Source organism: Cottoperca gobio, chromosome 14 (genome assembly GCF_900634415.1).
Source record: "Cottoperca gobio chromosome 14, fCotGob3.1, whole genome shotgun sequence".
Classification (NCBI taxonomy): domain Eukaryota; kingdom Metazoa; phylum Chordata; class Actinopteri; order Perciformes; family Bovichtidae; genus Cottoperca; species Cottoperca gobio.
In genome coordinates this window covers 12,578,304-12,592,066 of record NC_041368.1, presented here as the reverse complement: position 1 = coordinate 12,592,066, position 13,763 = coordinate 12,578,304, and the positions used below count along the sequence as shown (strand labels likewise).

The following is a 13,763-nucleotide window of genomic DNA, read 5'->3' as shown; positions in this document are numbered from 1 at the left end:
ACACTTCACCTTGCTCACCTCAACATACTTCATTAAACATTAAGACTCAACACGTTTTGTTCTGGATTGTAAATCTCCACTACATGTTGTCATCCAATCCATTAAGCCGCCATTCTTTCTGTTTTAATTCCATTTATCTTTCCTATGTTCCCTCTGGAAACCAAACGACACTGTGCTCACCACAATATTATCTTTATTGGCCCTTTGCTGTAGTTTATTGGATAGAGTTCTTGGGGAATGGTAACAGTCACAGTATCTTTTCTAGGAGATAAAACAACATTGCTGACAGTTCTAAAAGTTAAAGTATTAACTGGTTGATTACAGTAGGTGTATGATGTCACTGCGATATAGCCTTTGGTAGAGCAAAGGATCATCCTTTAATATAATTTGCCACCAAGTCTTCCAGGACCGCTTGCTAGTGACTAGAGTCTCGGGATGCAACTTACGATTATTTTCATTATCGATTAATCACTTCAAGTCCAAGGTGGTGTCTTGTCAATGTTTTGTTTTGTCAGTTTAAACAACAGAGATATTCACTTCAATATGATATCAAACAGAGAAATATTCCTTTAACGATTATCAAAATAGTTGCCGATAATTTTTCTGTGGGGGTTAGGGTACATTTTTGAAAAATCTTTACTCTATACCAGGGGTTCTCAACGGGGGTAGTAGCGCCCCCCCAGGGCTTAAAGCAATATTTTAGAAAGGGGGGCGTTCAAGTGTTTTTGGGGGGCGTTTGTTTTATAGCAGGGGTGGGGAACCTCCGGACCATTTGATCTTGTCCCTCAAGGTAATTCATAAACACACGCAAAAATGCACACGCAGCGCCTCAGACTTGTTCCTTTGTTGGCTGCTCGTTTTCTGTTGGAACACTTAAGAGTGCAACTTGTTTCGCATTTCTGATCGGCTGCTGTGTTTAACACCAATTAAAGTTTAAATCTCAAACTTCTTACCGTTGCATTGGTTTAACACACCTGAATAAAATGGCTGTGTTTGCTCCCTGGGTACCTGGCGTATCTGGGCAATTGAAGTTAAAAACAACAACAACAAAAATATATTTGTATAATATAATATTTATTATTATTTAGAAATGTTATTATGTAACTTCAATCTCAGAGAATTTGAGTTTTTATAATAACATAATATAGTATATATATATAATATATACTAATGATAAGAAAAATGATATAAGAATTTAAATACAAAATTAATATAATCAATATGTAATATAACTAATAAATACTAAGAATAAGAATCATAAGAATACAAACAGATCAACATTAAAATTCAGGGGAGACAATTAGCCTACATTTTATTTGATGGGGAGCGGTAAGGGACCTGGATAATGGATAGGAGTTTATCCAGGTCCAAAAAAGGTTGAGGACCACTTCTCTATACCACGTACTTTTCTGACAACATTTGGAATAAAAATACACTGAATTAGTCAAATGTATGGCATGTATGAAGCACACACAAGTGTTCCTATTCTTCAGCCATGTTCTGTTCTATCTGTGTAAGTGTACAAATGCCAGAAACTAGGTTGACATGACGCAGGCTCAAGAAACCAATCACAGCTATTTCAGCAGTACATGAACAAAAGTAATACTAAAAAATTCTACAAAAGTCTACAAAATCACTTTATTGGTTTTCTGATGGATTTTAAATGTCACTTGCCGATAGCTACGGGCACCGAATCAGTGAAAAAAAGATATTAATTCCCACAAATGAAAATATACCATTTCTCATCCATGACCTGTCAGAACAGAGGTCCTGTTGTCTGCCATTAACTGAGCACTGCCCAACCACCACTGAATATTAATGGAGCCTTTCCCCTGGATCATCAGAGTGTGTGCATGTAATTCACAATCCTATCTGCATCTTCTCGGGCACAGGCTTCGTGTTTCTGTGTGAGTGCATACTGTGTGTGTCTCAGAGTGTGTTGTGGGTTCGTTCACGAGAGAGACGGAGAGGACATCTTCCGAGTTCAAGGCCTGTCACACACTCTGCTTGAGATGAGTTTCTATGGCAGCATGTGTGTCTAATTACCACAGCCATCGATACATGTAATAAAAGCATTATCAAAAATAATCTACACTAAGGGAAAGAGGACACTATTGGAGCCCAACAGAACCAATCAGCCGGTCTGATTGACAGCCTACATGATGAGTTGTTTCCAATTAAAATCACATGAATATCATCTTGTTAGTAGCATAGTTGAAAACGACAGAACGCTGATGCTGAAAGCACAAAGTAGACTGATCATGTTCAGATGTGACAGCTTATCAACAGGCAAGGCCAATCGAAGGCTCCCACTGAAAGGAAGAAAATAATGTGCTATAGCAACAAAGTGGCACGAGGATTTACATGGACATCTCATTCCCCCCAATTGTGACAGTGCGTCAAGAAGGTTAACGTGCGCAATGTGCAAAGTCACCAAAGCGTACAGATTGCGCACACATAACACCCATGATAGACAGTAAAGAAATCTCCAGTCACGTTTAGGGGGTAGCGGTGGACATACGGCTTACCTAAAAAGACTCGATGCAAGCACTGGAATTATGATGATGGCGATGGTGATGGCCCGTCCATCTGAACACGATTCTTCTTTTTCTATCCTCTGCCGATGTGTCGATGATGTTTTAACTAGGCCATTTCTTCCCTGATCGCTATTACTTCTCAGGAGGGTAGCGCGTCGCAGGCTTTCGCACATCAGTACACCTTCTCGGTGTCCGTCTTTCTCCGGCTTTTCCAAAAAAAGCACACCTCATACTGCCCCCTCCTCCTCTCATCACTCTCTGACAACACCCTGCTCTGTGCTCCTTATCCACACAGATATTTTGACTTTTATAATGTTGAGATGCAGCAGCGAGAGTGCAATTCAAACAGGAGGGGGAAAAAGCGCTCACAGTAAAATAAATGCGTAACGCTATAGCGTCAAGACTCTGTGCGTTGCTTCAAAAGTCAACGCAGTGATCTGGCTTCTTTCCCCCATTTGTCCATGTTGGTAGTAATCCACGGTATATCTGCCCACCACCACGGCACCGCGAGGGCCTTGGAAAACACGGACTGTTTGACTTAAAAATGTGGAATAACGCTCTAAAGACACCCCACAAAATCAGGTGTCCAATCTCTTCTTTACGCGCTTGCGTGGTGCTCTCTCTTGGTTTTACTTGGGATGTGATGCTCTTCACAGAAAATAGAGGCTCAGACTGAGACACAGCGCGGGGATCTTCCGTTTAGCATTCATGGTTTTAGGATAGCACCATAAGTGCTTAAAATATTAGGATGCAGTAATATTGTTTTGAACCCGATGCCTGCACTGAAGAGGATCCCACGGCTCGTGCTTCACTAGCCTCTCTCTCTCTCTCTCTCTCTCTCTCTCTCTCTCTCTCTCAGTGCGGTTTGGTCGCCCCTCTCTCTCTCTCTCTCTCTCTCTCTCTCTCTCTCTCTCTCTCTCTCTCTCTCTCTCTCTCTCTCAGTGCAGTTTGATCGCCCTATCTCTCTCTCTCTCTCTCTCTCTCTCTCTCTCTCTCTCTCTCTCTCTGTGCGTTTTGATCGCCGCCGCCCCCCCCCTATCCCCTCTCTCTCTCTCTCTCTCAGTGCGGTTTGATCGCCGCCCCCCCCTGTTCTCTCTCTCTCTCTCTCTCTCTCTCTCTCTCTCTCTCTCTCTCTCTCTCTCTCTCTCTCTCTCTCTCTCTCTCTCTCATAGGACACTACTTGCAATATTTCAATCTCAACTGCCGTTGTCATGACGAGGAGGTGCGACGCATAATTCAATGAACAGGCGCTCGCTCTGCTGAAATGTGTCATGTGTAAGAAAAACTGCATTTGAAACACAGGGCAGGGATCCGCTTTGATTGTTTTTAGATGAGGATCTGCACCAGGCTGACGTCAGATTGTTTTTTTTTGTTGCTCTTAGCGCCAGGCATCTGCATCTGTGCATTTCACAACGTTAAAATAGAATCATACTTATTACTAGTAGTGGTAATAATTATATGTACATATACATACAGAATAGAGATAGATAGATAGAGAGAGATAGAGAGAGAGAGATAGAGAGAGAGATAGAGAGAGAGATGAGATAGCTAGGGACAGATAGAGAGAGAGAAGAGAGAGCTAGGGACAGGAGAGAGATAGAGAGATAGAGAGAGATACAGATAGGAGAGAGTAGAGAGAGAGAGAGAGAGAGAGAGAGAGGGAGGGAGAGAAAGAGAGAAAGAGAGAGAGAGAGAGAGAGGGATAGAGATATAGGAGCGAGGGACAGGAGATGAGAGAGAGCGAGAGAGACCTATAGATAGAGAGAGAGGAGAGGAGAGAGAGAGAGAGAGAGATAGGGGAGGATGAGACAGATAGAGATGGATGATATAGATAGATAGAGAGAGAGCTATAGGGACAGATACAGATAGATATCACATTATCAGATACAGAGATGAGGACATATACAGAGGAGAGATACAGATACACATATATATATATATATATACATATATATATATATATATATATATATATAGTACATATATATATGTACATATATATATATATGTACATATACATATGTATATACTGTATACATAATATTTATATAATTATACTTATACTAAGAAAAGTAAGCCTGTAATAATGAATATAATTTTAAATATATAATATATAAATATGTAATATTATATATATATAAATATATAATATTTTATATATATATATAAATATATAATATTATATATATAATATTATATATATTTAATGTGTTTACCAGCTGATATCTAGCTCTGTTTGATTCAGGTTAGCAAGCATGCATTAGGGTTTGAGCAATAAGAGTAAATCCAGCCAGTAAAGTTGCAAACAATAAAAACGATCTTGAACATTTCCGCGATAAAATATTTCACAATAACGATGCGATTTATTTTCAATTAAGTTATTTTTTAGTTTTCTTCTACCTAAAAAAACACTATACGAACAGCCACTATTCTGTAGGCTACGCCGTGGCCTAATCCATTGTGGCTGTAAAGCGGTGGATATATTGTTATTCATTATCAAAGATTTCGGTCTGTTAACATTTAAATTATTAAATTATTTTATCACTATTCAAGTTAGCATAGGGTTAACCGGAAGTTAGCCGGCTCTGCCAGCGAAAATCTCATGAGCACATGCTCAAAAGTATCGCATAGCAGTGAGATGTGCAACAAGAAGTGTTGTATATACTGTACATATGTGATCTACCCTCAAGGACCCGACCCATTCTGATAATAATCACCAATACGCATCTATACATGTGCATGTACAATGGCACTCAATTTAATTTAAGATTTAAAAACTACTGGCAGGGAAGTCACAGGCCATTTCTCTCACTGGGAAAGGAAAATGTAAAAATAAATAAAGATGAGGCTATGTTTGCACTTTTTCTAAAATAAGTACTTTTTATTTCAGAAGGTTTTGTCTTGGTTTCTTTTTATTGTAATTTGTCAATCACTAGAGACTTAACTCTCCATATTTGCTGAATTGTATGTTTGTAAGGATGAGTGAGTAAACATCTTCTTATTCTCTGGAAATCCACAACCGCTTTTAAACCGAACACAACTAAAAGTTGATGATGTAGCTTGGTTGCACTGTGGCCATGGTAACTGCTGGAAAAAGGTGGATTGCACCCATTGGATCGTAGGATTCAAGTATCTCGGGGTCTCGTTCACTAGGCAGGATAACATGGAGCGTGAGATCCACGGGCAGATCAGAGTGACGTCCACAGTGATGCAGATGAAGGGGGCTGCTAAGTCTGAAGGTGACACTCTCAATTTTCCAGTCATCGATCCACGTTCCAACATTGCAACTCTCAACCTATGGTCAGGAGTGAGATGATGAAATTTAGATGATGTTAATTAAGTGTGCATGCGTGCGTTGAGTGCATAAGTTGTGGTATGAATCAAGGCAATATATTTACTGGAAATAGCCATTCAAATACATTTAATAGTGGAAACATAATCAGTCTTTGATTTAACTGTACAAACAAAATGAGCAATATATGTTTGTTTTGACTATCATTCATTTATTATTATTTTCTCTCATTTATGTTTTGCTTTAGTTTCCAAGCTATGCTCAGAAAGATCAGCATTTCTTAGACATACTTATTTTTCTCTTATTATTTTAGCTTTAATTACTTATCGTCTCCAGTTAAAGGTCAATTATTTCGGTTACTTCTACATCAATTTCAGTCACTGAAGGGGATTAAAATACGAAACCAATTATCTATCGTTCAAATTTAATAGGGACATTAATTAAAAGATCAATCAATACTTTAACGTGCTCAACACACATGTAAAAACATTTTAAATAATCAACTGCATTGAAAAGATAGTTGATTGACTAACCGAAGTTACAAATCAAACATTTCTTCTTTCTGACTAGATTCAGAAAGCTGGAAAAAGTGATAGCTATTTAAAAAAACACATCACTGTGTCCAACATGCCCCAATTTTGATAATGATATGAAGCTCAGAGTCCTGGTTGTGACACAGATAAAAAGCTGAATGTCACTCAAAAGCCACAGCTGTTAACCACGACTTCTTACTATGGGTAAGTACAGAGTAAAAAAACATTTCTTAATAGTCCTTGTGCAGAGAGCAAATCTCACGTCATGTTAGAATGAGAGAGGAGATGGGTGCTCAGGTCCCTCGAGGCTCTGACCACTTATCATAGGTTAGGGAGGAGATTAAAAAGCCAACAGCTGCAGGAGTATCATCTGCTTACTGAATATTATTAACAACAAAGTAGTATCTGTCCACACTGGCCCTGGAGGGTTTCTGTCACAAACTGAGTGGAGAGGAGGATTGTTTTTCCTTCTAGATTGCATCACAAGATCAAGCTTTTCATCATCACCCGATGACACGGGAGAATAGTGAAACTTTGCACTGCTGAATTAAATTGTAGGCTGGTTTGGCTTTCATTCAGCGGAGGTGATATAAGCTCATTGTTTCCTGAATGCCCTTGGGTGGTGAGAGTTGAAATGCACATGCAGGTGGTTTATATTTGGAAGAATGGACGAGGCAGAGGGACTGTTCGAATGCCTTTGATGTAGATTTTATTGAATAATGGCGCACTCAAGTGTGCACTTTGTATATCTTGATGTTGTTCTAAAAAACTAATATTAAAACTTAAGATGCATTTTTAACTAAACTCAAAAATAAGGAATGATGTTAGAGGAGAGCAAATAATAAAAGGTCATAGAGAGAACATTTAGAAGCCTCCTAATGTTTCTACATTTATAAAGACATGGCAGTAACTGTCAGTGGAGGGAATAATAGAGTCAAATATTAGTATTCATATTAAAATGGTAAAAGATCTCTGAAACTTAACATGAACTTAGATTCTATTCATCCTTAATATACTTTATTTATAGAGCACTTTCATACAAGAAATGCAGCTCAACAATTCCAAAAATAAAAAGGTAAAATAGACAATAAAAAGACAGTAGATGCTAAAATACAGTATATAAGTGACATAAAAAAACAGACCATAAAATAATTTTTAAAAAGAGGGAATTAGAAAAGAAAATAATAAGAAATATATTGATTATAAGCCAAATTAAATAAATAAAAAGGTTTAAAAATGTTAACAGAGCCTGCATCTCTTGTAGCTCTTGGTAGGGTATTCCAAAATGTTGGAACATAGTTAAAAAATGCCTATTTTCTTGAGCATATAATTGTTTGACAAAAATAGTAGTTAAACAAAAAATAATACAAAATGAAGAAAATGTAAGAGAACATTGGACTATAGAAATCTGCCTCTGACATGGAAACACGAAGGAAGTACATAGTGTCGACAACATACATGTCCTATGTCCTGTATACTTAAAGAAAAAACAGGTCGCACTCTATAAACCAGTAGAGATACAGACATTATTAGACAACTGGGAGGAAAGGTTGTTGCTGTAACTGAAGAACAAATCTGTGCATCAAGGCAACACACTGAGCCACAGAGTCCAGTTCAGAGATGCATTCATGAAGCGATGACGCATTTCCACTCTCCAGTCGTTGGAGAACAGCTCACTCTGCTGGATTAAAGTTAGTATTGCATCTCTGGGCACTCGAAGCGGGATTTGCTGTTATTTAAAACAAAAGGACTATAACCTTTAAAGGTCATAAGTATGGATTGAATACATAGTGTCATTGTATTGCTTTCTAAGGTGGAGAGCGCAATTCTGAGCACGACATAGACAGATCGCTCAGTTCTTACTTTTATGTGTTCTTTGTAAAAGCCTGCAGGACTTTAAATTGGACATAATTGGCTTCAGGCTCTTAAAATAAAAATACTAACATATACAGGGGCCAGCTGAAGAATGGCAGATATGTTGGCAGTGACCAACTAAACATGGGATAAAAAGACGTTATCAACAGAAACATCTTTATGAATACTTACGAGGGCTGCACCAATGTTTGTTCTTTTTACATTTTTCGAATGAAGCTCTGAATGTCTGTCGTCATATTTGATGATGTCATCACACTAAAAAGTGATTCATCGGAAAAATGAGAAAAGAGAAAGTTGATGATAAAAAAATAAACCTAACAAATTATTTATATTCAACTTGTCAGCGCATGCCTCCATTTGTGTGCAGCAAGCGGGAGAACCAATCCAAGCAAAATATTTTGTTAGGTAAAAACATGTTTCATGATTACATTCATCTTTTTGCAATAAATGTTGACTTTTGGTCTCTACAACGCTCTGGAAATATTAGAAACAGCCACCACTGGAATCTGATTCTACAAATAGTATAATATAATAATATTAGTGAAGCCTAATCTTTATCTGCAACTGTGCAGAAATACCAGATTCAAACATAATGAATGTACATCCCAAAAAAAGAATGATTCAGGATTTGAATGTCAACGTCATGAATGAAGCTTCAAACTATTCAGCCCGAATACTTAAATTTATTTAGCCTTTAAATATTATTTTTTAATTGGGTTTTGCAGGATTATAAAACATTTGTGTCAAATACAAATACAATTTCCTTTCATAATGTGCCATCTAGGAATAAAAACATGTATTTTATAAAGAAGAGGGCACCGACAATAACACAGGGAAACAGACAATACAGAGGATGTCTAACAGCACATTAATGTTGTACCTCTACCTCTAACAAAAAAAATAAACTCATTGCAACACCTTACTACAGAAGCCCTGAAAGGCAATTTATTAGGTTGTAATATCTGAAAGCTTAATATTCTTGAGAAAAGGGCCCGCAGACCTTGACAAATGCATTGGACCTTCCTTACAATTATATTGGATTTTCTTTTTTAGATGGCTTTCTTTTTTTCTTTTTTTTACCATGTCTGCACACGATTAACCAGAAATCACAAGAAGCTGGCAAGATATGGTTTATAAAACTACAACTAAAGGTTGTAAAAGTCAGAAATCAACAAGCTAAGACCAGTTAATAGATTTATAAAAATGCATGGTTAAAATACAAAATACCGATTTAATGAGTCCTTTTATTTGTAGAGCCCTCTCCCAGTAACTTAACAGCTGTCCTGCCTCAGGAGAGATACCTTGATGAAGCCCAGGTCCTCATCCTGAGAGCACTCGTGGGGAGAGAGAGAGAAACATGAAATGAGTCAGAGGGTTCAGTTAACAACTTCACAGCTTTAAGTTGTAGCCTATGAATATGGAATATAGTGGCTAATGATTGTTCCTGCTTCACTTCCTTCCTGTTCTGAGTGGATGTGTAATCACCGCCTGACTGATGTATTCTGTTACAGTGGACACTGTCATAGTGTAAAGATATTGTGGATATAACGTGGCTAATGCAAAGATTTGTACCAGTATATTGTATTAAGCTGCCATGTTCTTTATTACACACAGTTATCATGTTGGTAATTAAACCTGAGATTATTTTGGCCACTCGAGAGCAGTGGAAACAAACTGTCATCATCTTTTAGTCTGTTTTTGGTCTGTAACTCATGAGGGAAATATCCAGTGTTGGACAGTAACTAAGTACATTTACTCAAGCACTGTACTTAAATACTATTTTAAAAGTACTTGTACTTCACTACAATTCAGAGGCAAATTTTGTACTTTTTACCCCACTACGTTTACTTGATAATAGGTTTTGTGATATACCAGTATTGACAATAACCGTGATATTTAAATAATGAAATATTGATAACATGTTAATAATACACATATGATAATATCGTGTAAATAATCCAGCGCTTCGTCAATCATTTCCGTTTCTTTCTGCTCTTGCATTGTTTCCCTCCCACCACGGCCCAGACAGTGTTTATTTAGAAATGTTCTACATCACGATAATATTAATCGGGAATTATTTTTGGTGACTATAATCGTGTAGTGATATCTGGACAGCCCTATTTTCAAACATTAGTTGCTTTGAAAGTCTTGGTGAAATGCAAAAAGCTACTAAATATATACAGTATACTGTATATATTTATATTTACCAGCAACACACTAATACTTCAATAATTATAATCCAATAATAATAATATATTATTCTGAACTGGGCTATTTTGTATAATGATCACATTTACTTTTGGTAATTTAAATATATTTTAATGTTAATATCTTTGTACTGTTACTTGAGTACAATTATTTTTAATGCAGGACTTTTACTTGCAACAGAGTATTTCTACATTGTGGTATTACTACTTTTACTTAAAAGATCTGAGTACTTGGTCCAACTCTGGCCTCCTTAGGGACCAACAGGCTTTCTCCACCCAAACACATATATATATATATATATATATATATATATATATATATATATATATATATAAAGGTCTGCATGCAAAGGTGCACTCCAGAAGCTCGATGTTATCCATCACTCTGCTATCCAGTTTGCTCCAAATGCCCTTTTCAGAAACACACCACAGCACTCTTTATTCACTGGTTCATGCCAAGCGGCAACTTCTGGGCCTGAAAAGTGAAGCCAAGGCGGAGGGGCCTTAAACCTGCATTCGTTCTAATAGTCAGCAGGGGGGCGACTCCACTGGTTGCAAAAAGAAGTCTTTTGATTCTATAGAAGTCTATGTCGAAAATGAGCCGACTTCTCACTTGATTTATAAACTCAGTAAACATTTTTCCTGATGAGTTTATGTTCTCAATCACTAGTTTCAAGCCTTCTTCAACAAAACAAGATCATTTTGTGGTCAATTACGGTCGCATTTCAAATGAATTAGACGATGAAGCAGGGTAAGCTTTAGGGCGTGGCTACCTTATTACTGACAGGTCGCTACTACGGTTGAACATTTAGCGTGTTTCCAACTCTTTACTTGTTACTTGTTACATTTTGGTTGCCTAAAAATATCTTATTCAGCACTTCCGCATTGGCTTCCCTTTTCAGGAAGTTGCTGCTTGTTCACAGCTAAAGAACGAGCTGAAACTCCCTATAGAGCTCTGTAAAGCCGAGGGGAGCTGCAGATTTGGGTGATCATTTTCTGTAGGTTCATCCCTACCAGCGATCGTCACATTGTCATTGTGTGATTCTAATAATATCAATTACAGCCGCTTTAACTTGTGTCACACCTAAAATGACTGCTATAATGCACTTAATTAAAGCATGACATTTCTTTAACTATTATTCTGATTCTGAGTTTTACACTACTCTCAGCTATTTTTTTGCCATAGTGCCATTCATTATCCAAAGCAATACAAAATGTTGTTATCAACATACAAGTAATTATTCACGGCAGGTGTCTTTTTAACCACTTTTCTTTAACAGTTTGTTTTGGGGGGGGGGTTAGGGTTATCCACCAACTTTTGAAAAATTGCTCAAGATACATTTTGACTAAACCCTAACCAGGGGTAGACATTCATGTGAAAAATAAGGAATGACATTGAAAGGAGTGCAAATAATGAAAGGTCATCCAGACCAATCTAAAAGAGATAATAGAGAGAACATTTAGAAGGACTGGACTGATGATTCTCGCTCCCTCTCGCCTTCTCTTTCTCTCCTTCTCACTCAGTCCCCCTCCCTCCTGTACGTAACACTTTACAGTCTCCCTATCCATAGCTATGTATTTAATAGGATGAGGGAAATCATGTTAAAGGATTTAAAACCTCTGCAGTAAAACGCTGTAGCTTTGCCAAGCTCACTCTGTCGTTCAGCTTCTCATTCTCTGTCTCCCCTCTCGAACACTCTCCCCTCACTGAATTACTTAGCACTGGCTCATACTGTTCACTCCCACAGACTCCCGACTAATAACAGAGGTCCAACAAGGACGCTGAGATAAAAAAAAAAAAAAAAGAAGTAATAGTAAATGTTTTACCATTTGTGTCTGTCGAGTACGTTTTCACACTGCAAACGCCACAAACGTTAAATAGTCAAGAAAGCTCCAGTGCCTGAAACATTTGTAGGATCTCAGCAGGCTTTATTTAATATTGGAGGGAAGACTCTGCTGTCTCAATCTTTGGATACAAAAAAATACAAAAAACCCTATCTAACTGTCTAGCTTTGAGGCTGCTGTTGGAATCAGAATTGTGAAACACAGAGGGTACTGCATGTGCGCCGTGTCCCAGTTTCTCTTCATTGTATCCAAATTTGCCAAAGACCCTTTTAAATCAGTTCTAAATCCATTCAGACTGGATTAAATACGGATACTGAAATTACGCTACAATATGATGATCTGGGAAGAGCAATGTGTTGTGTTTAATAGCTGTATTAGTATAACACAGATGGGACACAGGGCATGTGGGTGATCCATTGATTTAGTAAAGTAGACGACCACATTTGAATTAAAATGTTTTTACTTTCCTCCCCCTCAGTAAATTTCCAAATTGAAGGGAATAAGCGGCTATGTTACTCTCACCATTTCGATTGTTTTCATTATCGATTCATCATTTTGTCAATAAAGTGTCAGAAAGCTGTATTTAAAAAAGAAAGCACGAGCTCACAGAGCTTAAAGTGATATGTTGAAATCGCTCATTTTGTCCGACCCACAGTACAAAACCTAAAGAGATGAATTTACAATAGTTGCCAGCAAATGTTTCACAGTTTTGCTTGAAAAGTGACCCAAACAGAAATCGATCAAGAAAACAGCTAACATTTCATTTTCTGTCAATAAACTAATTGTTTAATCGACTTATCGTTTCAGCCATATCTCCTTACGCACTTGGTCAAAAGGTTTAACATGTTGAATTATTCAGAAAGGAAGTTGCTTCCATTGAAAATGACCACACCACAAATAACTTCATATGATATCAGTACAAAACACTTCAAAGCTTATGTCACATTCAACTTGAGTCTCCCCAATCGGATGTGAGCATTTCCTGATACTGAATAATATTGTGAGGTTTATTAAAATACAGTATTATAAGTATGAATACAGTTTTTTATGCACAGTAAATAACTACAACTGAGTAACTTTCTTATTTATTTATTTTATAGGGCTGCAGCTAACGATTCTTTTCATTATCGATTATCCTGATTAATCGTTCTAAAGAATGTCAGAAAATAGTGACAAATTCTGAAAAAGATATTCACTTTAGGAAATCTCCATATTTGAGTTTGAAAACAGCCATTTTTGCATGAAAAATGACTAATGATTATTAAAAATAGATGGACTAATTGTTGCAGCTCTATTTTCTTATCATCTTTTTCACATTAACTCGGTCTTAAAAGTCCACATGGACGGAATCTATTTGTGAACGAGAGAATAAGGCGGTGTCTGAATCGAGAAATGCCCTTGTTGTGTTTTTCAAGGATGCAGCAGACCTGCGCTTCAGTTGCGTCCGGTGTACAGCAGGAGGTGCTGACTGACT

At 37.3% G+C, this 13,763-nt stretch overlaps 1 protein-coding gene across 2 annotated transcripts in view; it reads right to left on the bottom strand.

The window, feature by feature from the left end:
* The window catches only part of nlgn2b (neuroligin 2b), a 74,040-nt gene extending 70,672 nt beyond the window's left edge, over positions 1 to 3,368 (bottom strand). For both annotated transcript variants that reach the window (XM_029447802.1, XM_029447803.1), the window contains exon 1: positions 2,529 to 3,368. The gene's annotated coding sequence lies outside the window, so the exon portion shown is untranslated. The remainder of the gene's footprint in view (positions 1 to 2,528) is intronic.
* Positions 3,369 to 13,763: the final 10,395 nt, after the last annotated feature.